At 49.7% G+C, this 23,535-nt stretch overlaps 1 protein-coding gene across 5 annotated transcripts in view; it reads left to right on the forward strand.

Moving 5' to 3' along the window:
- The window catches only part of GON4L (gon-4 like), a 2,357,623-nt gene that overhangs the window by 914,597 nt on the left and 1,419,491 nt on the right, over nucleotides 1-23,535 (forward strand). The gene's annotated exons all lie outside the window — the stretch shown is intronic.

The raw sequence follows: 23,535 nt of genomic DNA on the forward strand, positions 1-23,535 counted from the left end.
ACCTTATTAAGTCAGAACATGCGAACTTCCCTCTGCAGAGGACAATGTGGGGCAAACGCATACATACCAACTGAAGTGTGCATTTGCAATGTACAATGGCGAAATGTTGCCGTAAATATTGATAACTGTAAGATATTTTAGGCATTGAACAGCATAAATCACCAGGACAGACAAATAGTTCCAGGGTTGGTGGGCAGGAAGAAATTTGAGAGTTCATTTCCTTCAGTTCAGATGATCAGAAAAACAGATTTTCTAGAGATAGTTCCTTAACCCTACTAACCAGGCCACTGTTCTCTTTGCAGCGAATAAAGATACTGAAAACTCAGATGTATTAAAAAACCTGGTGTTGAGCTTCAACTTTCTCGATTGGCTCCTGGTGAAAGGGGCCTCTGAGGCTTTCAAACCAGCTCTGTCCCCCAGGTTAGAGAGCAATTCCCTCTGGTAATTTCTGCCATAGGCCTAGTAAGTTACAGCTAACTGTTCAAGGAGACTTACACAGGGATAGAGCTTTTGGGATATTCGAATGGAAACTCATGGGGACTTGTCTGAAAAGAGGCCTCAGTCTCATTTAGATTGAAAGGGTAAATCTGTCTGGAAAAAGCAAAAACTGATTGCCTCTTGCTATGAGTTGCTATCTGGGCCAGAACATTTGCGTCTACAGAAATCCTGTGTCAGTACATTTGAAAGTGTTTTTGCAGTGACGGTCTCAATTTTTACACAGTGATGATACCCAAGAAGGCATCAAAAAGGCAATTTTATGTATAAAAGCTGATAAGGGATGTTAAGGGATGGTAGCTAATGCTTACTGCAGCCTGTTGGGACAGTTTTTCCGAACTCCAACTAAGGGCTTAGTAAAACCATTCAAATGAAACAGTACAAGACTCCACTCTTAGTATACGGCTGTACCACCTGAGTTCATGATAGCGTAGACTGAGCAGCATGGCTTATGTTAGGAGGGAGAGCTGGCTATAGAATCAGTACAAAGTAATTGTAGTACACACATGGTCCAAAGAAACACTGAAGCACTATGTATTGTAAAAATAAAGGGTTTATTTAAATACAAGTAGACCAAGGTAAATCTTGGGTAAATAAGTACCATCCCATATATAAACACAATTCTAAAAATACAACACTATGCTTTAAAGTACACAGACCAAAGCATAGACCTTATTTAGAAAACTAACAGTATTTCTAGGTAAGTCCGACCTTATCAAACACATTTACTTAAGGGCACACCTATTCATGGGGAGTAAAACCATATGTTACTTAATCTTACGTCCCCTCCCCTTTCCTCCATACTGCATGGGCGTCCCTTCCAAGGGACAGGAGACGGAACCTTTTTCGACAGGAAAAACCTTCTTCCCCTTTAAATTTAGAGGCGCGCAGGGGTGTGGTCCAGGGAGCATGCGCTGCCCTGACTCTGCCCTCCGGCGCCACACCTCAGTCCTCTTTTCCGCGTCGACTGAAACGGGCCGAATTCACCAGCGCTCCTGGGTTTGGCTTCAGCCATGTAATTCCACGCGTGGACACTTCTTTTCTTTGTCTTTTTTGTCTTTTTATTATTCAGGTACTCGGTCCTCAGGCGTTACTCTCCTCCCCGACGCATGTCGACTGCCACAGGGTTCAGCAGGTGTCCATCCTGCAATGGGCTCTTCCCAACTTCAGACCCCCACGCCCTCTACCTACGTTGCCTTGGCCCAGACCACAGTTGGCAAGCTTGTACAGTGTGCGGCTCACTGTCATCGAAAGCTCTGAAGAATAGACTAGCCAGGTGGAGGGAGCTCTTCCAGAAGTCGCCTCCAGAGGACCTCAAGAACTTTGTGAAACATCGAGCCAAGCCCAAGGTAGGGCCGATATTCTCCATCACACCCCGCAAAGGAGACTCCTTTCCAGGGACTCTCCCACGCGGGAGGGACCGGTCAGGTCCTTATACCAGCACGTGCACCGAGGCTGCTACAGCTATCGGGCCGAGGGATCCTTGGATCCTCCTGGTGGTAGTGTTGAGGGACCGGAAGGTTCTTGTACCGGATTGTCATCCGATGGGCTTCGCCCCATGTACCGGCAATATGTCCAAGGGGGCGCCTAAACGCAGCTCTACCGACCCCCGGGTCAAGGGTGTCACACCTACCGGGCCTAGGCCCGAGGAGCAGGGTAGGCCTTGTGATCCACACGCAAAAGTCTTGGAGGAGGCTGCGCCCAGCGGGCTGAGCAACATGTCGCAGGCACGTGGCAGGCAGCTTGACAAGATTGCCGCCGCGCCAGACAGAGGCACCCGTCTGACGCCTTTCCAGGAATTCGGCAAAGAACGAGTGTCAAGGTGGGACTGGCCTCAACCAGGTACGTGGCCTACAGCCTATTCCTCTTTTGAGTAGGGCAGCTTCCCACTGCATCCATATGGGCAGGGTACGCAGCGGCTCGAGCAGCTGCCAGCTTCCCCGTCGGCACCCTCTCCCACCTCTACAGCCTGTGAAGAGGGGTTCTTTGAGAGGTTACTCAGACTCATCAAGTCACCTCGGATGGGGGTTATCCTCAAGGACGCCATCAGGGAAGTCCTCCCCGCAATGCTAGCCCCACCACAAGTGCCTCTGCAGGCAACCCAGACCCCGGTGCAGCTGCCACCTCTGGATCCCCAGCCAATGCCTCAGGCGGTTCCGTACCAGCCTCCGCCGCCTCCCCAGCCTCCGGCGCCAACTACTACTACTCCTTCACCACAGGATCCCCCTGATCCACAGGATGCGAATGAGGAGAAGGATCCGGATAAGCCATCCTCGGCCAGGGCCTTCCGTGAACGTCTTGCTGGGCTGGCGGAGTATCTGGCCCTACCCCAGCCCGAGGTCGAGCAGCTGGCAGAGGGGGTTCTGGCTGAAGTCCTCACGCGACGCCCCTCTGCCAAAACGGGGATTCCACTGCAAACCAATGGAGTCTCCCTGGCCAAGAAGGGTTGGCTCAAGCCACACTCGGCCCAGCCGGTCAAACGACGCCTGGACGCCAAGTACAGGAAGATGGAAGGGGATACACGCTTGCTCTCGGCCCATCCTCAGCCACACTCCTCAGTGATCACTGCGGCATCACTATACTCCAAGCCTCAGTCGTCCTCAGCCTACTCCTCTGCGGCTCTGCTAGGCAAGGAGGAGAAGATCTTGGAGGCGTACAGGTACAAGCTCTATTCCAACGCGTCCTTGCATCTTCGTCAATGCAACGCTGATGCCATGCTGGCTGCCGTCAACCAAAGGTTATGACAAGAAATTGCGGACTTCCTCCCGGAACTCCCTACCCAGAGCCAATCACGTTTTGAGGCGGGGCTGGCCGAGGCCAAGCTGGTGGCGCATGACCTCATAGAATCCACTGTGGCCCATATTGACACCTCTGGCCATGCCATCTGTATCGCCATGGTCATGAGAAGGACACCCTGGCTCCGGGCAACAAAATTCAACCCGGACGCCCAGGAACGCATATTAGATCTAGCGTTCGAGGGGGAGGGACGTCTTCCACTCCTCCATGGACGAAGAGCTGGACAAAAAGAAAAACAGCTCACAAACGGCCAAGTCTTTATCCATCCTGACAAAGACCACGCCCAAATCGTACACCCAATCTCAGCAGCGCTCTGACAGGGGTCGTACTTACGGAGGGTTCCGTGGCTTCCAGGAACGGAGATCCAGGCAGCTGGACCGCTCGCCGTCTAAGAAATGGCGCAAGCAACAAAAAGGGGGTTTGGGGGTTGGCAAGGGCTTTTTCCAGTCCCCATCATCCGCGACAGCCTAAGAGAGAAAGAAGGCATCACACGCTCCTTCGGGTCCACGTGTCTCCAGTGTGGGGCAGGCTTGATCTTCATGCACATTTCTGGCACCAGAATTTCGCAGACCCATGGATCCTCTCTGTAGTATCCACAGGCTACCGCCTCCCTATCCCAACCTCTCCACTCGCACAGGATGGGACAGCATCTCATTTGGCAGAGATCCGGTCGCTCGTAGAGAGCCAGGCAGTGGAGGAAGTCCCAGCCTCCCAGCGAGGCTTGGGCTTTTACTCCAGGGTTTTCGCCTCTCAGAAGAAGAACCAAGCGTGCCTGAGAGTTGTGCTGGACCTTTCCACCCTCAACCTCTCCTTACCTCTACAAAAGTTCAAGATGGTTACGCCAGCTTTTATAGCGGAGACATTGTGCAAGAGAGACAGCATGTGCTCCCTGGATCTCGAGGACGCGTACCTACACGTCCCGATTTGGCAGCCCCATCATTCTTTCCTACGGTTCAGGGTCATGGGCTACCATTTTCAATACAAGGTCCTTCCTATTGGCCTCAACTCAGCCCCCAGGGTCTTTACCAGGCTCATGAATTTGGTGGCGGACCTCCTCAGAGTGCAGGGCCTCCACATCTACCCATACTTCGGTGACTGGCTCGTCAGGGCTACATCTCCCGAAGCGGTTCACCACTCTTCCATGCCCTTATGAACACACTGCACGATCTGGGCTTCTCGCTCAATCTCAAGAAGTCAGAGCTGCAGCCCACGCAGACTGACATTATTGGGCCTCATCTGGGACACGTGCTCCGAGAAGGTATCTCCGTCAGAGGACAAGATCTCGGCCATCAAGAGGGCCACCACTCGCTTCCTCAGCAGAGAGGTGACCTCGGCATGGTGGTACCATCATCTCCTGGGTTTCTTGGCAGCGGTCCTATTAGCCGTTCACACACGATATTAAGGATGAGGAGGATTCAGCTGCACCTTGCGGCCTCATGGAATCAGGAGCGGCGCTCTCAATCCGAGATGATCAACGTTCCTCCGTCTCCACACCGGACCTAACATGGTGGTCCAGGGACTGCAACCTACGGGCGGCAAGCCCTTTCGGCCGCCCACTCCACAGGCCACCATCACCACAGACTCCTCCCACGAGTGCTGGGGAGCCACCCTGGACGATCTCTTGGTCCGCGGCACCTGGACTCGACAGGAGCAGGAATACCATATCAATTGGTTAGAGCTGAACCCCATCTGGCTAGCGCTCAGTGCATTCCACTTCTCAGGGACAAAGTTGCTGTCCTCATACAGACAGACAACATGACCAGCATGTACTAAGTCAACAAGCAGGCAGGCACCAGATCCCCTCCTCTGTGCAGACCAGCAATCAATCAGGATGTGGGAGTGGGCCCTGGAAAACAACATCTACCTCATCGGCAGTCCATCTCCCGGGGGAATCCAACCTGGAGGCGGACAGGCTCAGCAGGTTGGGAGTGGACAATTACAAGTGGCAGCTAAACGACCTTGTTGTTCAGGAGATCTTCAACAGGTGGGGTCATCCCCAGGTGGATCTCTTCGCCACTTGGCACAACAAGTGCCCTCAGTTCGCCTCCTGTCAGGGACATGGTCCTGGCTCCCTGGGCGATGCATTTCGGCTTCAGTGGGATGGCATGACGGCTTACACCTTCCCGCCTACTCCGCTGATTGAGTGATTTGCAAGATCAAGGAGTCTCGCCAACTCAACATCATTCTAATAGCTCCATGGTGGCCGGCCAGGCCATGGTTTTTGGAGCTGCTCAGCCTCTCGGAGATGCCTCTGTTCCACCTCTCGACGGGCCCAGCACATCATCTGGTGCAGCAGGGGGGCAAGGTCATACCACCCCGCTCCACAGAAACTAGCCCTCACAGCATGGTTCCTGAGCAGGAAACGCTGCGGCACCTCAGCCTCTCACAGGCTAATCTGGAAATCATACAGGGCGCAAGGAGCATGGCTACCAGGGCCCAGTATAAAAGCAAATGGACCAGATTCTGCCACTAGGCAGACTCCAAGGAAATCGATCCCCTTGCGCGTACTTTGGACGACATGCTCTCCTTCTCGGCACACCTCCCACACTCTGGCGTGCAGGTTGACACTTGACGTACATACCTCACAACCATCCGAGCTTACAGGAACTCGGAAGAGGGGGATCTTCTCCTCCAATCCTATTGTCAAACATTTGACGGGTCTCGCGAGGCTCTACCCGCTTTAAGAGACCGCACCCGGTGTGGGAGCTCAACATAGTCTTGGGCGCCCTGGCGCACAAACCGTTCGAGCCAGTGACATCCCCGGCCATCAGGCTTATCACCATCAAGACGGTCCTGCTAGTCGGACTCACCTCGGCTCATAGTCAGCAAAATCCAGGCGTTGGTCGCCTCAGAACCATATACTACCTTTCACAAGGACAATGTAGTCCTGCGCATCACCCAGCATTTCTGCCCAAGGTGCCGTCTGCTTTCCTCTTAAACGAGGAAATAGTCCTTCCTACGCTTATTTGCCGATCCCAAGGACGATGCAGAGAGTGCTGCACTGTCAGGTGTGCCCTGAAATTTTACTTGGACAGGACCAAGGACTTCCGCAAATCGGACGCCCCTTTTGTCACTTTCGGAGGTTCAAGACCAGGCTATCAGGCCTCCGAGGCTTCCATATCCCGCTGGATGGTCTCTGCCATCAAAGAGGCATACGAGGGCCAGCACAAGCCACTTCCGGCTTACATGCACGCCCGCGCAGTCAGGGCCAAGGCAACGGCCATCGCATTCCAGCGCCATGCCCCTTGGCAAGTCATAAGCACGTCAGCCACTTGAGCCACTCCCTGGGCTTTCTGTAAGCATTACTGTTTGGATGCCGGCTCTAGATCTGATGCGGCTTTCGGACAGGCGGTTCTCAGGAACCCATTTACTTAAGGAGGGTCTCCTCTCCACCCTGGGCCTACATTCAGTTGTAATCACCCATGCAGTTTGGGGACGGGACGCAAGAGTAATTATAAGTTACTCACCATAGTGACTAACGTACTCTTAGTCCGTACTCTTAGTCCTTAGTCCCCTTTCCTCCATACGTCCCACCAACTTCCCCCTAATAATACTGGTGTCATTAGGCAATGTTAAATCTATTTTTGACGTGTCAATGGGGACTGAGGTGTGGTGCAGTGCCGGAGGGTGGAGTCAGGGCAGGGCATGTTCCCTGGGCCGCACCCCTGGACGCCTCCAAATTTAAAATGGCAGAAGTTTTTTTCTGGTGAAAAAGGTTCTGTCTCCTATCCCTTGGAATGGATGCCCATGCCATATGGAAGAAAGGGGACTAAGGACTAAGAGTACGCTAGTCACTACGGTGAGTAATTTATAATTTCTGATTGCTTTCCAGTAATTCAAGGGTAGTAGACCCCGTCAGTCATGCAGCAACACTCTGTTAAGAAATCACATAATCAACCAACCTGGTTACCTGGGTACTTTTCTGAATAGTGGAACACAGATTCAAGTAACAGCCTATATCTAGAACTACATTCAGGATAACAGTTATACCAGGTGAGTAATACCTTTTGGTGTACACTAATTTAGGATGCATCAGGCAGGCCAATGTCGGCTACACCTAAGAACACTTTTTAAGAATGGCACACAGCTATTATAGGCAGGTAAAATGTAATGTTGTAATAAACATTTACAGTTGGTTTCAAATCAGTGAAACACAGACTAAGGTAAGCAATAATTTACTCAATTATTTTAGGATGGCTCAAGGCAGACCAAGGTTCGTAAAACACATATACTTTTTAAAGGAGCTACCAACAACTTAAAGGTATGCATAGACCTAAAACTGTTTTAGCATCTGTATAAAATGGACCAGGGAAGGCAAAACCCAATGTTCCTCTTTATGAATGACTCAAGGTTATTCTAGGTAGGTAAAACCTAAGACAGAACTTTCAGGTCGTCGGATTCTCGTCATTTGTAAGGTCCAGCACTATGGTGAGAGGACTTTTTGGGCCCAATTCACATCTCTGGAGGTCCAGCAGGATGCCACCAAAGTTTCAGCTCGATGTGGAAGACCGTGCACTGCACATTGACTCGAGGTTCCAGGGTATTGGGTTACTGCAGTCCGCAAGGTCACAGCATGGGGATGGCTCAAAATGCAGGTGGTCTTGAGTCTAGTGTATCTCGCTAGGCTCTGGGTTGTCATTTTCTGAGGACTCGGGTCGCTTGGAAGGAAGGTTAACTTTAGGCTCTGGTTACACAGCAGGCTCTTTGGTTGCTGGGAATAGTTTCAGCTGCTTTTTCTTCATCTTCTCCAGCATGGGGTTTGGCATGGATTCACATGCTCATGAATGTTCACTGTTGCCAGGCCGGGAATCCTTGGTAAAAGAAAAAAGTTTGACTTTTACACTGTATTTCTCCTCTAAACCAATCACTGAGCTCTTGGTCATACTGCACCCATCTAATGACTGCCCTCTACCTAAGCCCCTCCTCTAGCAGCTATCTTCCAGTTTTTACAGCATGTTCAAGTGTTGGGAGTCTTCGTGTTTTGCTGTGTGGGCTGATCTGTTTTTTGCTCTTTCTGCAAAAAGTTTGATTTTTGTCAAACAGTCTGTGTGCTCTTTCTCTACATTGGCCGACAAGCGGGGATCCGTTTGTCAGTGAATTTCAAGCGCCCCTCAAGGGCAAGAATCGTTGCAGTTTTGTCGAAGATTCCAGAAGGGCATCAGACTTAGTCCGCACTGTGGACCATGTCGGAGGAGTAGGATGGAAGCTCCCTTTTCAAGCTCTGCTCCAGCTGCAGGCTGCAGACTGCAGAATGTGTTTGTAGAGGATAAACACCTCCAGTGCGTTTATTTTCTCCATTGGGATCACAGGGAAGCGGATTTCGAAATCTGCCTACGTTTCTCTAAACGTACCCTGAAGATCTTCACAGTAGGCTGGCGGCGTGGCTCGGCGCCAAGGCCTCTGCCCCGGGCAGGAAGCGGGGGGTCATGCCTGACCCAGGACCGGCCGGTCCAAAGAGCGGGCTTCTTAGTCCTTTGAGGGCACTCCATCCGTGGGGGCCCAAGACCAGGCCAAGCGCTGCAAGTCCGTTTCCGTCGGGGCGGCACCCAAGCTGGCCCCACGACGGGCAGGGTGCGCTTATCTTCACCATCTGCCTCCATCTCCAGCCATCGCTCCTCCTCGAAGAGGAAATCGGCTAACCTAGTGAAGCTGCGGGAAAAGCCTGAGAAGACGAAGGCGCAGGAACAGATAACTGACCTACCCCAGAAAGCCCAGGCAGCCCAGGTGAAGTAGTAGTCGACGATCGAGAGGGCAGCTGCCACCAACTCGAAGACCAAGGGGGCTGACCCAGGCAAGGTAGCCCCGGCAGTGCCCAGAGTATCCCTGCCCCCGAGATGGGAGGCATCGGCCAAGCGGGCCGAGAGGACCCCGGAGAAGATGATGACATCCCTGAGCCTGACTCACCGGGATGCAAACTGGAAGGGGTAGCACGGGGGAGATGAGGCCTCAACCGTACTCCAGGGCATGGACATTTCTTCCTCGGACGAGCAGGACCACGTCTGTCCACACGATCCAGGAGGACGTGGGAGACTACACAGATGGCGAAAACCCTGAAGGGGTGGCAACAGCAGACCTGCCGATGACGGTGCAGCGCCCAGTCAGCCTATCGCCCGACCCCTCCGAGGGATGTCTCACTGGACCTCCTTTCGACCCTGCACACCCTGGTGTCGGAGATTCAGAAACTGATGCCGACGGCACCGCCAGCCCCGGCTGCACCAGAACAACCCCTGGCGAAAGAGGAAGCAGCACCCTATGCCGGGACATTAACCTCACCCCCAGACGAGCTGAGGCCGTTCCATGCCATGGTCGCCAGAGTGTCAGAACTTTTCCAACTGACACCGGAGGAGACCAGGAAGAAAGGTTTCCTAGATCAATGATGCGAGGCCAAGAGGAAGACCATCTTGGCGGTGCCTCTCCTGGACGACGCTTGGGAGGAAGACCTTGCTTTGATGATGAACCTGGCCCCGGCCCAGAGAGATCGGCTGGAGAAAAAGTACTGGGTGCACGAGTCCGCGCCAAAATGGTCTTGTGTCAGACTCTGTGCTCTTAGGCGGCATCAAGGAAGTCGTCGTCTAACCCCTCGTCTTCATCCTCCGTCCCTCGGGATAGAAGTTGGATGCCATGGGAAGAAAAGTAATCTACTCTGCGGCGTCAGCAGTCAAGGCGGCAAACGCCCTTGCTATCTTGGCCAGATATGATGGGGAGCTGTGGAATAAGATTGGCCCGCTGCTGTTGTTCGTACCCGACGTCAAGTGAGGTGGAGGTGCTTTCCATCCTCTAGGAGGGGAGGTGGCATCGGACCATGCCAGTAAGGTGGCCCTGGACAGCGCGGACACAGGGTTCCGACAGATGGGGGAACGGTGTCTGCCTCCGTCGTCGTGGCTGGCTGAAGGCCACCAACTTACGCCAGGAAGTCCAGACGAGGGTTCTGGACCTGCCTTTCAACGGGGACAACCTCTTTTGGAAGGCCGTCAATGAGTCATTGCAGGCCATTAAGACTGACACGGCCCGTGCCTTGGGCACTCTTCAACACCGCCAGTCCTTTCTTGCCTCAGGTAGGAAGTCTGGCAGATCGTCCAAGGGTTTCGGTAGAGGGTCCTTTTTGTACCGTCAACCCTCCCGGTCCACGACCAAGGAGCCTACAGAGGCCGTTCCAAGGCTTTTGGTGGAGGTGGCTAAGCCCCGAAGCAAGATTGAACTGGCCATGTCGAGCCCCCACCCATGCAACCCGGTGGGAGGACGGCTGGCGGGCTTTGTCCTGCTTGATACCATCGCAGAATGCACTGTTCATAGGTGCCAGGCTCAACACAGTTGCCTGCCTGGTGGCACCCTCCGAAGAAAGGGTAGCAGCTCTGCTGGACAAGGTGTAGCGGCTGTTGGCACTCAAGACCGCCACGGTGCGGACCATCAAGTCACTGCTCGGCACGATGTTGTGCATCTACCTGATACAACTCTGCTTGTTGCGGATGCGGCCCCTTCAAGAATTCCTAGACACTCGGTGGATCCAGGTGTCTGGAAGCTTTGGAGACCTGCTCTCGACGAGGAGTTCCGTTGAGTGATAAGGTGGTGGGGCGTGCGCTCCAACATCGCCGGCAGCACAGGTTTCCAGAGCCTCCCGTACCAGGAGACGGTCACCAAGGACGCTTCCCTGGAAGGCTGGGGAGCCCTTACCGGACATCTCCACGCCATAGGCCTGTGGCTGCTGGAGGAGAGGGATCTCCACATCTATGTCCTGGAGCACCGGGCAGTGTTCTGGGCCCACAGGTTGTTCCTTCTGTCCCTCAAGAGCATATTGGTGAGGGTCTTTACAGACAATACCACCATGATGTTCTACATCAGGAAGTAGGGGCGCAACAGATCCCCCAGCGCTCTTCAGAGAGGCATAGGACGTATGGCACTGGGCCGTCACCCAGGAGATGTTCCTCATCCCTTTTCACCTGGCGGGGGTCAAGAACACCATCGCTGACTCCCTCAGCAGGGAGCTGGGCTCCTGCCGTGAGTGGGAACTTCGACATGATCTAGTGGACCGCCTCTTCCGTAAATGGGGCAGACCCCAGATTGATCTGTTTCCGAAGGTGACTTATTCCAAATGCCAGAAATTCGCCAGCAGGTTCCGCCAGCCGAGGAGCATGGGGGACACGTTTTCCTTCCCGTGTGAAGGCCTGTTCCTGTACACATTCCCTCTGTTGCCTCTCCTGCTTCGAGTCATCAATCAACTCAAACGGTGCCGATGCAGGATGATCCTTGTCGCCCCGGCCTGGCCGAGGCAGATTTGGTGCTCTGATCTTCTCAGCCTGTCGACGTCACCCCCGGTCAAGCTGCCATTGGTTGCGGATCTGCTCGCCAGAGAAGGCGACGCAATCCTGCATCAGGACCCAGGGTCGCTGAACCTGAAGGCTTGGCTCCTGCAGCCTCAGAGTTCGGAGGGTACGAGTTGCCAGTGGACTGCAGGGAGGTCCTTCCCAGGGCCAGAGCGTCGTCAACTCTTAAGTGCTGCGGACACCAGTAGAAGCGTTTTGCTACGTGGTGCTGGATGCAGAAGATCAATCCTCTGAGGCTCACGGCCCCGCAAATTCTGCCGTAATTGTTGTCCTTGGCCAAGGCGGGGCTGGCACACTGGTCTGTCAAGGTGCATCTGGCGGCTATCTCCCGCTACACCAGGTCTACAGGATGCTCTTCTCTTTGGTCTCGTCAAGGAGTTCCTCAAAGGACTGTTTGTATCGTTCCTGCCGGTCAAGGCTCCTGCCCACGCCGTGGGAACTCAACGTGGTACTGACGAGGCTCTTGGGGATGCGGGGGGACTCCTTCGAGCCTATGCATCAGTCCCCTCTCAGGTTCCTCTCATGGAAGACGGCTTTCCTTGTGGCCACCGCCTCTGTCAGGAACGTAGGTGAGATCCAGGCCCTATCCTGCACACAGCTGTATCTGACTTTTCACGACACAAGAGTGGTGCTGCGAACTCACCCCTCCTTCATGCCAAAGGTTCCATCGGAATTCCACGTCAACGATCTTATGGTGTTGCCTGTGTTCCTTGCAAAACCTTTGTTGCTGGCTGAAAGGACTTTGCACTCGCTGGATGTGGCTTGTGCTCTGAAGTTCTATGTGACCCGCACAAAGAGTTTCTGGAAGACGTCTCAACTATTCGTGAACTTTGACGCTGTGAACCATGGGAAGGCCTTGTCCAAGCCTTCCATCTCCAGGTGGCTCTCTGGCTGTATAACACACTGTCACCGGTTGGCAAACCGACCACTGCCTGGCTGTCCGAGAGCCCATTCCACCAGAGTGATCGCTGCGATGACGGCGTTCCTGTCTGATGTGCCCCTGCTGGACATCTGGAGGGCTGCTAGGTGGATGTCCGCGCACACCCTCACCAGATTCTACTGCGTCGACAGGGATTGCAGAGAGGAGTCCAGTGTCGGCCAAGCAGTTCTGTGCAACCTGTTCGCTTGAAGGTGAGCCTGTTCCGGAGGTAAGTGTAATTGCTTCTGTTGAGCCTTGCCACCTCCAGTGGTTGTGTAATGTTGTTCTGCTATGTATTCTTTATTCATGAGCATGTGAATCCAAGCCAAACCCCATGCTGGAGAAAGAACAAGTTAGTTACCTGTAACTATTGTTCTCCAGCATGGGTCTGGCATGAATTCACATGCAAACCCTCCCGCTTACCCCACTGCGGCTCTTCTTGGTCATACTGCCACTTTACATGCTTACCAAATCTGAAGACGGCTGCTAGATGAGGGGCTTAGCTAGAGGGCAGTCATTGGCTGGGGCAGTATGACCCCGAACGCAGTGATTGGTTTAGAGGAGAAATACAGTTTATAAGTCAACGTGAAACTGTTTTTTCTTTTACTTAGGATTCCTAGCCTGACTGGGAATATTCACGAGCATGTGAATCCATGCCAGACCCATGCTGGAGAAAAATAGTTGCAGGTAAGTAATTTGTTCCTTCCTCTTCGTATTTCGATCCAGTGGTCGACTTGTAAGCAGCTTCCAGGTTCAGAGTCTTCAGGAACTACAGGACAACCTCTGCATTCTCTCCCCACATTTTACAGCAAGGGGCAGTCTGGTTGTCCCGACTGGACAGCCAGCCCCCCACTGGGAGTTGTTTCCTTTCAGTCAAGGTGGAAGACAACGGGCTGCAGAATTCTGGACTACTCCCTTGCTTCCTGCCTTTCCTGACTCTCTGGAGCCTGGGTGGGGAATCCACAGGATTCCCGCCAAAGACGAAACAGCCACTGAGGTGGTTCCTGCCTACAATGGCAGGGGAAGACCTCAGAAACCGCATACAAACAATGGTGGAAAAAAGAGCCCACCATTTCATAAAAATGGTGGCCCTTCTTTGCATTACAGAGGCTGAATTAACAGCCTGCGAGTAATAAAGACTAAAAGTCATAAAGGTAAAACCACTACCACCAGCCATTCATGTAAAACTCACAATTGTAACAAAATGTTACCAGGTAAGTAAGAAAGGGGATACATTCTAATCCCCTCCCCCCTCCCTCCCCCCCAGCAGTCCACATAAGGTGGGGTGTGCTGTTTCACTATATAAAATGTAAAGGGGGATGAAACTCCCTCTTTACTACTTGGGAACTGAAGTTCACCCAAGTACATGAAAGAGAAATTAACAGGGGAGCACATTGGGAGCGCATAGGGGCAACCCAGCCCAAGCCCAAAAGTTGTAGCAAACTATAACTTCAACCATACACTGTGGAGAGACATAAAAAGGTGACCCATAAAAAGAGTAACATACTAGGTGAGAGAGAAAAAAGATTCCCTTTCACCTAGGGACTAGGTAAAATAGTTACCTAGTCACAGGAAAACTTTCTGGGGATGACACAGGTCAGGAAGATGTATAATTGGTATTAAAAACCTGCCTAATGGTCACGTCCTGTTCTTAAGGCACATAGCTGTCTCAGTAGGATAGCTCGGGGGGAAAAGTGCTCACCTTGGAAGCAAAACGACACAGACCATCACAGGTTTGATCCCCGGGTCCATGCTTAGAAACCTTTGGGTATTAAGCGTGTTATTTATATTTTTTATTTTATATAGTTTGTTTACAAACGTTAACATTTTGTGCAGCAATCTTTCTATTTACACCTTAAGTCACAATTTCCTAACAACAATAGGACCTCTGTGAGTCCACAAACAAAAGTATTTATAAGTTTCATGTGATGTTAGCAATGTCCAGTTTGCCATTATATACTTTTCTCTTACAGGAGGCCTATCGTCTGCTCAACTTTCTTACTGAATTAGACTATTTTCTAATTTTTCTGAATAAAATGTTAGTGCATATGGTAACTTTATATCATTTCCATCCGCCATCGGATTCCACCAATCTTCTCCACTTAAGTGGGGTCTTTTTGCCATCTCACACCCCAAATAAGTAGTTCTCAAATCTCCAGTTGTTCACTTTTCTCTCTACTTAGGAGGTTTACAATCTTTTGTTTGAAATAAATGTAGATGAAACATCAAGGTTTTCCTCTTGTTACTACACGGAAACATTAAGCGTGTTATAAATAACCTATCATTTCATATCCTGAGGACTAGAGTAGGACACCAAATAAGAGGAAAATGCTTAGCATCATATTGTCTGAGAGCAAGTGAAATGTTTGGGGAACCAGTAGATGTATAACCAACGGGAAATTGCGGGTGTGTTCCCTTTTTACACACAACCGGTGAAGCCTAATCTGTCAGGATTGCTTTCAATTCAGAAGGTGTTATCTCGTTTTTTGTATTCGATTTTCGGGGTCATACATTAATTCTTTATGCCCAATTTGGAGTGCTCCTATTGTATTACCATAGTCTTAGAAATCGCATGCTGTTGAGACCGAAATACATCCGCTTCCCGGATCACGCCCCATTCTAGCACCTTGTAATCTAAACTATTCTAACCGTTCTCAAGCACTGCATCTCCCTACTGTTGTGATGCTACCTCCATATTTGAGCTACGTGCTCTTTCACGTTCCGGTCCTACCTGGATGTGCCTGATCTCAACTCTTGTTAGTGCTCCCACTTGCCTACCTACCACTGCATCTTTACTACCCTGTGTGATCATACAGTACACACGGCTAACCCTCCCACACCCCCTCCCAGTCACTTACCCGTTGTATCGCTCCCTAGCCCACTACTCTGATTCCCTATGCCCACCACTTGTGCCTTGGCACCGGGTAGCGACTACCTAATTCCCTACAATGCAGGGTCAATACCTACCTTGTATGGTCAGCATGTTACTGATCAGCCTTGTAAATCCAGAACTATGATCTAATTGCTTGCCCAGCACCCCTCTACTGTAACCCCTCATCGATATATAGTAGTATATCATAGTAGCCTAACCACTAGCCACCCCCTACTTAAAATACTGTTCCACCACTCTTCTCAGATACCAGCGTATTCCAAATACATCAGCCCACCATTATCATGATTAACGCATTGCCATGCACAGCTGGCATGTTTGCATATTTCGGGGGAACGGCCTCGCCTGTCTTTGATGCCCCCGCCACAACCCCCTCCCCTGTCCCACACCTTTCCTATCTAAGGCACCCCTCACCCCAACCCGACAAATGGCCTCTGTACCCATCATCAGCAGACCCCAAGACATCAGCGAGCACAAACCCACGCCAAATTTCTTGTCTGCTACCACAGGAACCACCGATACCCCCAGGCCACCCCTCTACCCATCCATAGCCCTCGCTCCCCATCCCACCCTACAGCCAAATCATGCCCATTCACACGACACACCATGTTGGGGAGAATTCTCAGAAATATGCTAATCCCTCTCTACCTTAGAGACCCCCAGCAACTTGCTGGATTTTGAGGACTTGAATTTTTAACCTGGAGAGAGTGAGACCCTTTTTTCCCGCTGTCTCATGTATTTTTGCTATGATTTGGACACTGTTTCTTTTGTTTGTGAAGTCTGACAAACTCCATAGGCATCATCTTTTAAATTGTCACACAGCACCTTCAGTGCAGTGGCACAGGGAAGTCCTTCAGATTTCCCAAAGGTTTAAATACCTTCTCTTGGGTAAACTACAGTTTCCAAGAGCAGTGAAGTGAAATTGACTGTACTTACATTGGTAACTTTCTAGACCCAGCACACACTATCTTACAATCAGGTGCTAGAGGGTTTACTTAGTATCCCCTTTGTCTAGCTTGTCATGTAACATTTTTATGATACCCTTTCCTCGATGAATGGCTGGCGACAGTGGTTTACTTTTAACTACCGTGGTGTGCTTTTACCGCGGACTGCGTTCGCAGCTGCAGTAAAGCATCCAAGGGTGCCATTTTTCCAAAATGGCCCTGGTCTTCTTTTTTCGCCATTTCTTTGTGGAAAGGTCCTTCTTGAGATTTACTTTGCGCGCCAAACCAGGTTTGGTCCCTTTGTACGTTTTGTCTTTGGCGGGATTCACGAGTGAAGCCCGACTCTTGCTCCAGGGCGTCTGGCGGGGGCAGGAAGCGAGAGAGGTGCTCGAAACTCCCTGAGCTTTGTTCCCAGGAGACAGGAATGCACTCCTAGGTGATTGGCCGGCTGGCTGTCTGGCAAGGACAGCCACCCTGCTGGGTGACTGACCGGCTGGAATAAATGGGAGAAACCTGCATAAAAGGTGAGGCTTTTTGGCTTGGAAGGCAGAGTCAACCACTGGACGAAGGAATCCGAAGAACAACTTGGAAGAGATGCCTGCTGCAACTCTTGGACCGTTGGTTTGCCCCGTGAAGCCATGCTGCAGTGCTGAAGCTCTGAATTCACCTAGACTAGAGAAGCCCTGCAAGGACGACTTCTCCCCTTGAGTTGGTGGGACCAATCAACTCCAAAGTAAGCCACCTGGACATCCTCAGGAAGCTGGTTGAATTTCCCCTGCAGTTGCTGCTGGTACCGAAGAGCCAGGGAGAGGAACACCAGATTGTGTGCGTGTTTTAAGTTGGCCTCGAGCTCCAGGAAGAACCTCTGGACCCCCAGGAAGCAGGACTGACCGAGCCTGCGCCACCTCAACAGAGTGCTGGACCCCAGATGCAAGGAAACACATCTCGACAACCAAGAGTCCACGTTGTTGCTATTTGCGGAAACCCGAGGAGCTGAAACCGAGAAGTGCTACTGAATAGTAGTTGGTCCTTTTCTGTCGCTGATCGTCGCGTTGCAGTGCATGAGCCCTCAAACGTCCTCCCTCTTGTCCCCACGACTGAGGCCCAGAAACACAATTTGCAGAGCTGCACTGGAACAAAAGCCAGCCAAAGCCTTTTTATTCTAACCAAGGGTACTGTAAAGTCTAAGAACTTACTTCTTGTTGTGTAACCTCACTTGTGCTGAGTTGAGACTTGTCTTGGTTACGTCTGTAGAGTTGCCAACAGATTATTTACCTCACAATCCTAATCAGCTTGTGGCCCTGCTTTGATTTCTTCTTTTCTACAAAGATGTCTAAACATTGTGCAATACTTTTACCTACCTCTAAGAAGTGCTTCAGCTCACCTAGAGTTTTGCCCAATTGACTTTGGCCTAGCCTGGCTCCCTGAATGACTCTTCTTCCCTCTGACATTGTGTTTGGCCTTCCTTACAGGAAGGGGTAACTTACTTTGCATTGGAGTTACCCAAAGTACTTACCTGCTTCAGAATATCTGTGAGATCTCTTGTTTTGGTTCTAATAAACTTTTTCTTTGACATACTACTAAGTATTGCCCTAAATGCAACAGTGATATATTAATGTCCACAGTGTCCTAGCTATCTAAGTCACCTGAGTGTGTAGGAAGTGTCTGTGTGCCATCCCAAATGGGTATTTGCTGATTTAGGGAAACTAAGTGTGTATTTTGGAGTGTATTTGTGTGCTACTGTTATATTGCCCCTTCTGAAGAAGGCTTACTCAAACTGACTGCTAAATTAATAATTGTTTAATCAAGAAACCTTGTGTGTAAGTGTTTATTTGGATACTTGTCACTGTGAATCTCTATGCAATTCCCCTACTGCTCACATTGACCCCTCTTGCGATAAGCCTGGCTGCTGAACATGCTACCAATCTGTGTAGTGCAGACTTATACCAAAGGTTGGGTTCCTTTTGCCAGGAGGTCGGGGTTGTTGTAGTGCACCCAAAGGGTACTGCATACAATCTTGCCTAGCACACCATGATAGACAATACTCGGATCAGATAGGCCTCAACAGACCCTGCGCAGGCACAACCAGACACAATCGCCTCAGATGAAGAACTCCAACTTTCCCTCCTCCCACCACCATGCCCATTTTAAGGACAATGAGACTAAAAAGACTATCGGCACGGACGCATAGAGGCCTTCATTGCCTCCTCCTCTCTGATTGCCCACCCACAACACTGTTCCCACCTCAGACTTCCCAAGAACCCACCCCCCTCGCACCCCCAGAAGCTCATCGAAGTCACACCCACTATTAATACCACAGCTCACACAACTTTTAGCACAGACACCATCACCTGCCTCAAAGGCGCACTGATTAATGCCTACTCCCTAGGAGCGCACGCTATGGATAACCGGGATGTACTCCTCTATCAACATTTAGACTACTTAGTCCTCACTGAAACCTGGTTACAACCAGCCTCGGCCCCATACCTTGCACTCACCATACCCCCAGACTTCCCCAGACTTCGCCATCCTTCGCGCAGATCGGTATGACACGATAGGAGGCGGAGTAGCTATAATAGCTAAATCCACTTTGCAATTCAGAACTTGCCCTCTCAACACACTACCTGGATATGAACTCCTCCTGCTCAAACTCACGAATGATCCCAAAACAACAATTAAGTTCCTCATCATTTATGGACAACCCAACAACATTAACCACCCCAAATCTGATATCCCCCTACTCATCAAACCCCTCCTTAAACCCAAGACTAAATTCATCATCCTAGGAGACATTAACTTGGGCTACAACGATATTTTGGACCACAAAGCTACAGAGTTTGCTGCAGCCCTCCAAGAAATGCATTTCACCTAAATAGTTAACTCAACTACCCATTCCAAAGGCAGAAGGCTAGACTGGATCTTAACTCTCAATGTAAGCGCAACTCTAGACTCCATCTCTGAAGTCTCCTGGTCTGATCACCACCTCATACGTTTCAATATCCAGCCAACCAAAACCATGGCTCCCCCCATACATCAGCCAGGCCCAAATCTTTCAGAAATACTCGTAAATTCACCTTAGAAAAGCTCCTGCCCACGCTCACTGAATCCCTCAAGACCTACCCTTCGGTAGGTACCAACCCTGACAACATTTCTTTCTTCTAACACAATTGCCTCAATATCACCATTGATTCAGTAGCTCCCCCCATCTATAAAACACCCCAGAAACCCAAACAAGCCAACCACTGGTTCAATGAAGAACTCGCCCTCTTGCGCAGACAAAAAAGAGCAGTGGAACACATGCACAAAAATAATTGTTCAGATATTCCTCATTAGCTCCCCTGGCGGCTTCAAAAACCTACAAATCAGCTGTAATAGCTCACAAAGCTAACACCTTTAATACCGAATCATTAGTACCCGAAACGCTCGGCGCAACAGGACTACAGCGTGGTGATTGGCTCATTTGCAAGCCATACCACACGGTATTCCCATGTACGCAGTGAGTGCCGGGTTCTCTGTTCCCGGCGAGGGGTGTGGGCAGCCCCTCAGCCAATGAGGAGGCTCAAAACGGGGCAATCCCCGCTCCGAGCCTCCCCATGGCTGGAGGCTGCCTTCATCCCCTGCCGGGGTCTCGCGTAAGGCTTTTTTTTTGTTTTTTTTCCTCCCACCTCCCTGCCCTCCCCACCCCACTTACCTTCTATCCCTTGGTCTCCGACGGAGGATGGCATGTGGAGACACGGAGCGGGGCCATCCCCGCTCCGAGCCTCTACACGGCTGGAGACTTCCAACGTCCCCCGCCGGAGCCGCGGTACTTTTCTTTTTTTACCCCCTCCCAACCCTACTTACCATTTTTTTTTTTTTTTCTTTGGAGCGAACGCGCTGGAAACACTTTTGTTCCCAGCGCGTCCGCTCCGATGGCTGCCATGGAAAGGGGCTTCGGTAACTACGGCCACGGAGGCATTACCTGGGGCGGTATTGGCCCGCCGCCTCGGGTCTTATTGTCACAATAACGCCTTCTCCAACACAAGATTTATTCTCCATTCAGAGAATTTAATCCCCTATCGCCCCAGTTTACTCTGTGATCACCGACAAAGCCTGGTGCACCACCATCCAAAACACCTTAGCATATAAAATCACCACGCTTCAAGAGAAAATATTATACAAAAAAAAATTGCTAGCCGGCAAAAGCTTGCCACCCATTACACCCAATGTCACCGATAAACACACCAATGCCCAATTCAAATTCACTCTAGTTACTGCAGACCAGGTTCAAGCAAACATCGCCTCATTTGAAACCCTCTAACTGTAAAGGCGACAGCTTCCCTGCCCGATTAGTTAAACTCTGCGCTCCTGCCTTAGCTACTATAATCACCAAGTTCATCAACGCTTCCTTCTCCACTAATTGTGTCCCTCCCAGTATCAAATCAGGATGGGTAACCCCTTTGCTCAAAAAACCATCTCTGGACCTTTCCATTCCCACAAACTACTGCCCCATCACTACTGTCCCTTTTTTATTAGAAATAGTGGACAAAATTGCGTACACTCAATTCAAGACTACCTGGAAAGCTACCATTTATTTGGGCCAGACCATTAGACTTCCGACCTAAACACAGCACCGAAACAGCCCTCCTAGACTTCAAATTCCAGATGGATAGGATACGAGACATCGGGAACATGGGCATCTTCCTTCTCCTAGACTTGTCAGTGGCGTTTGATCTGGTAGACCATGATGCACTCTGTGCGACCTTATCGGAAAACTTCAAACCCTCCCCGCACCCCCACCCTCAACCCCCTGATGCCAACGGCTGGATTAAGTCCTTATTAACAGCTCGCACCTCTAGAGTCTCCATTGTTAAGGATGCTGCTGACCCTATCCGAGTACCCCGAGGGGTGTCGCAAGGATCCTGCCTCTCTCCCACTCTCGAAAAAGGGGAATAGGAACCAGACTGCCCCTCCCTTAGAGGCACAGTGGGGGGGGGGGTATCTAGAGCTAGGCATAATTGGCACTAGCTTTTGAGGATCACACTTGTAGTCATACAGATAAAACAAAGTTTAATTCAAAACATCATGTATAATAACATAAACAAATCACTATGAGAACAGATATTCATATGTCATGTCATAGATACTGAATCAAAAGAAGGGGAGGTTGATTAATGTGTAGTAGTACATTTCGAACACATCTATACTGTCGACACATTGGTGTTTCTGGCTCGGATTAACTTGTTTAAACCAAAGGAAGTCTTTAAGGTGGAAAATGGCTTTCAGGATCTCGGAGCTTTCTTCAGGACAACGTCAAGGGTGTTAAATGTAACAGTTTGGATCTAAAATTTAAACGAAAAAAGGTTGTTAAAAAAAGGTTGTGTTTAAAAAAAAAAAGTGATCTTGCCTCATCTAACTTAGAGGTGATAGTGAAAATAGGATTGGTTCAAACCTCACCTTTCAGTAATTCATAGTGTCCTGGGTTAGAAAATTCAGTTCCAACCGTCTTGCATACAGTTTAACACAGGGGTCTCCAACCTTTACGTTAGCTAGAGCTACTTGTAGTGGAGTGTTAAAGAAAAATGCTCCACACTAAGGAACTGCGCCACAGTGGTATTGATGATTCACAAAATCTTTTAATAGTTATGGTGCCCTTTTGGATAACACGTGTTTTGACACACTAGTGTCTTTCTCAAATCAGGGCTGATAACAGAACTGCAAATAGTTAATGAAGTACACATTTCCAAACATCATAGTGAACGGTAGAACAAATATCAAAGCAGTTCATGAGATCAAATGAGCAAATTAAAGTGTAATCACAGAAAAATAGGGAGGGGGGACGGGGAGGAAGTTGAAGGTAAGTGGAAAAAGAACAGATAGTCGAAAATAAAAAATGGAAAAATGAAGGTATCAAAAATATAAAAACAAACCATTAGTAGACACTCTTAATTGGGTCTTTAAGTTTTATAAACACAATGTCATGTATCCTTTAAATAAGTGGTATGGAATTATGCCCATAGAGGCCTTACCGCCATTCCAAATCATTAGTTTCAGTCGGTAGCACAGTAAGTCATGGGATAAATACCCCTGTTTTGAGAGCATACCAAGATGTCACGAAGATATATGGTGGTTGCAGAAACATGTGTATATGATAGTTTCAAATATGCCCGTATATCATTAAATACCGCCGCATCATGGTGTTATGTAAATAAATGATAAATGATAGCATTGCGTTTCTTAAATAGCATTCGCTTAAGAATATATCTATGAGTTAAGTAAAAATGCTAGCAGAAGGATGCTGGATTAGATTTTGTCACCCGGTCACTTTGGTGCTGAAATTTAGAAATTAGCCCAACATGTTACGGGTTCTAAATAGGGGATTCAAAAGTAATAAATCCGTGCAGACACCGCATAGGAAACCGGGCACAGTAGAATAGCTGATTACCAATATTTGCATGCGATATACAGCCATTCTATTTATTTTGGAAACGGAACATCATTTCCTATTTTTGTTGCCGTGCACCATCTAAGCACGGAACATTCGATTTATTTTGAAAGCGGGAAATCATTTTCTATTCTGTGGCCGTGCAACAGCCATCAAAGATGTACATGCACTCGTACGGTTAGAGTTGAATGTAATCTAATCACGGCACCGTCGTGGTCTGAAATACAGCCGTTCGACGGGCAGCGTTCGTAAGCAGTACTTGTAGTGGAGGTCAACAGCGGAGAGCTACTAGCGGGCGATATCGGGGTGGGGATATGTATAAACATCTGAATTTTTACCAATTTTTTTTGGCCCAATTATTTCCTCTCTATAAACAGATGGAATAACATATGCCTTCACGATTATATTACAAACTTCAAAAACCTCTTTGTTGCATTATTCATTAGTAGCTGTCTCAAAAAGACAGATATTTGTTGCACTAACACACACATATCCTGTAATTTTTGTGCCATTCCTTTGTGCTTTAAGAAGGCTTTCTACATGCTAGGCACACTTTTGTTTTCCAAATGTGCATTTCACACTTCCATAAATAAAAAAAAAAGTTCTTTCCAAATTGAAAAATGCTGCTTGCGTACACTAGTTTTCGTTGAAATGTTTTTTTTGTCAGACACCACACATACTTTATTTGTGTGCCCCTCTGTGTTTAGCACAGGTTATATTTATAAAGATGTTATATGCTTGTCAAA

The sequence above is a fragment of the Ambystoma mexicanum genome, chromosome 1p (genome assembly GCF_040938575.1).
Source record: "Ambystoma mexicanum isolate Mex_15411 chromosome 1p, UKY_AmexF1_1, whole genome shotgun sequence".
Taxonomy (NCBI): Eukaryota; Metazoa; Chordata; class Amphibia; order Caudata; family Ambystomatidae; genus Ambystoma; species Ambystoma mexicanum.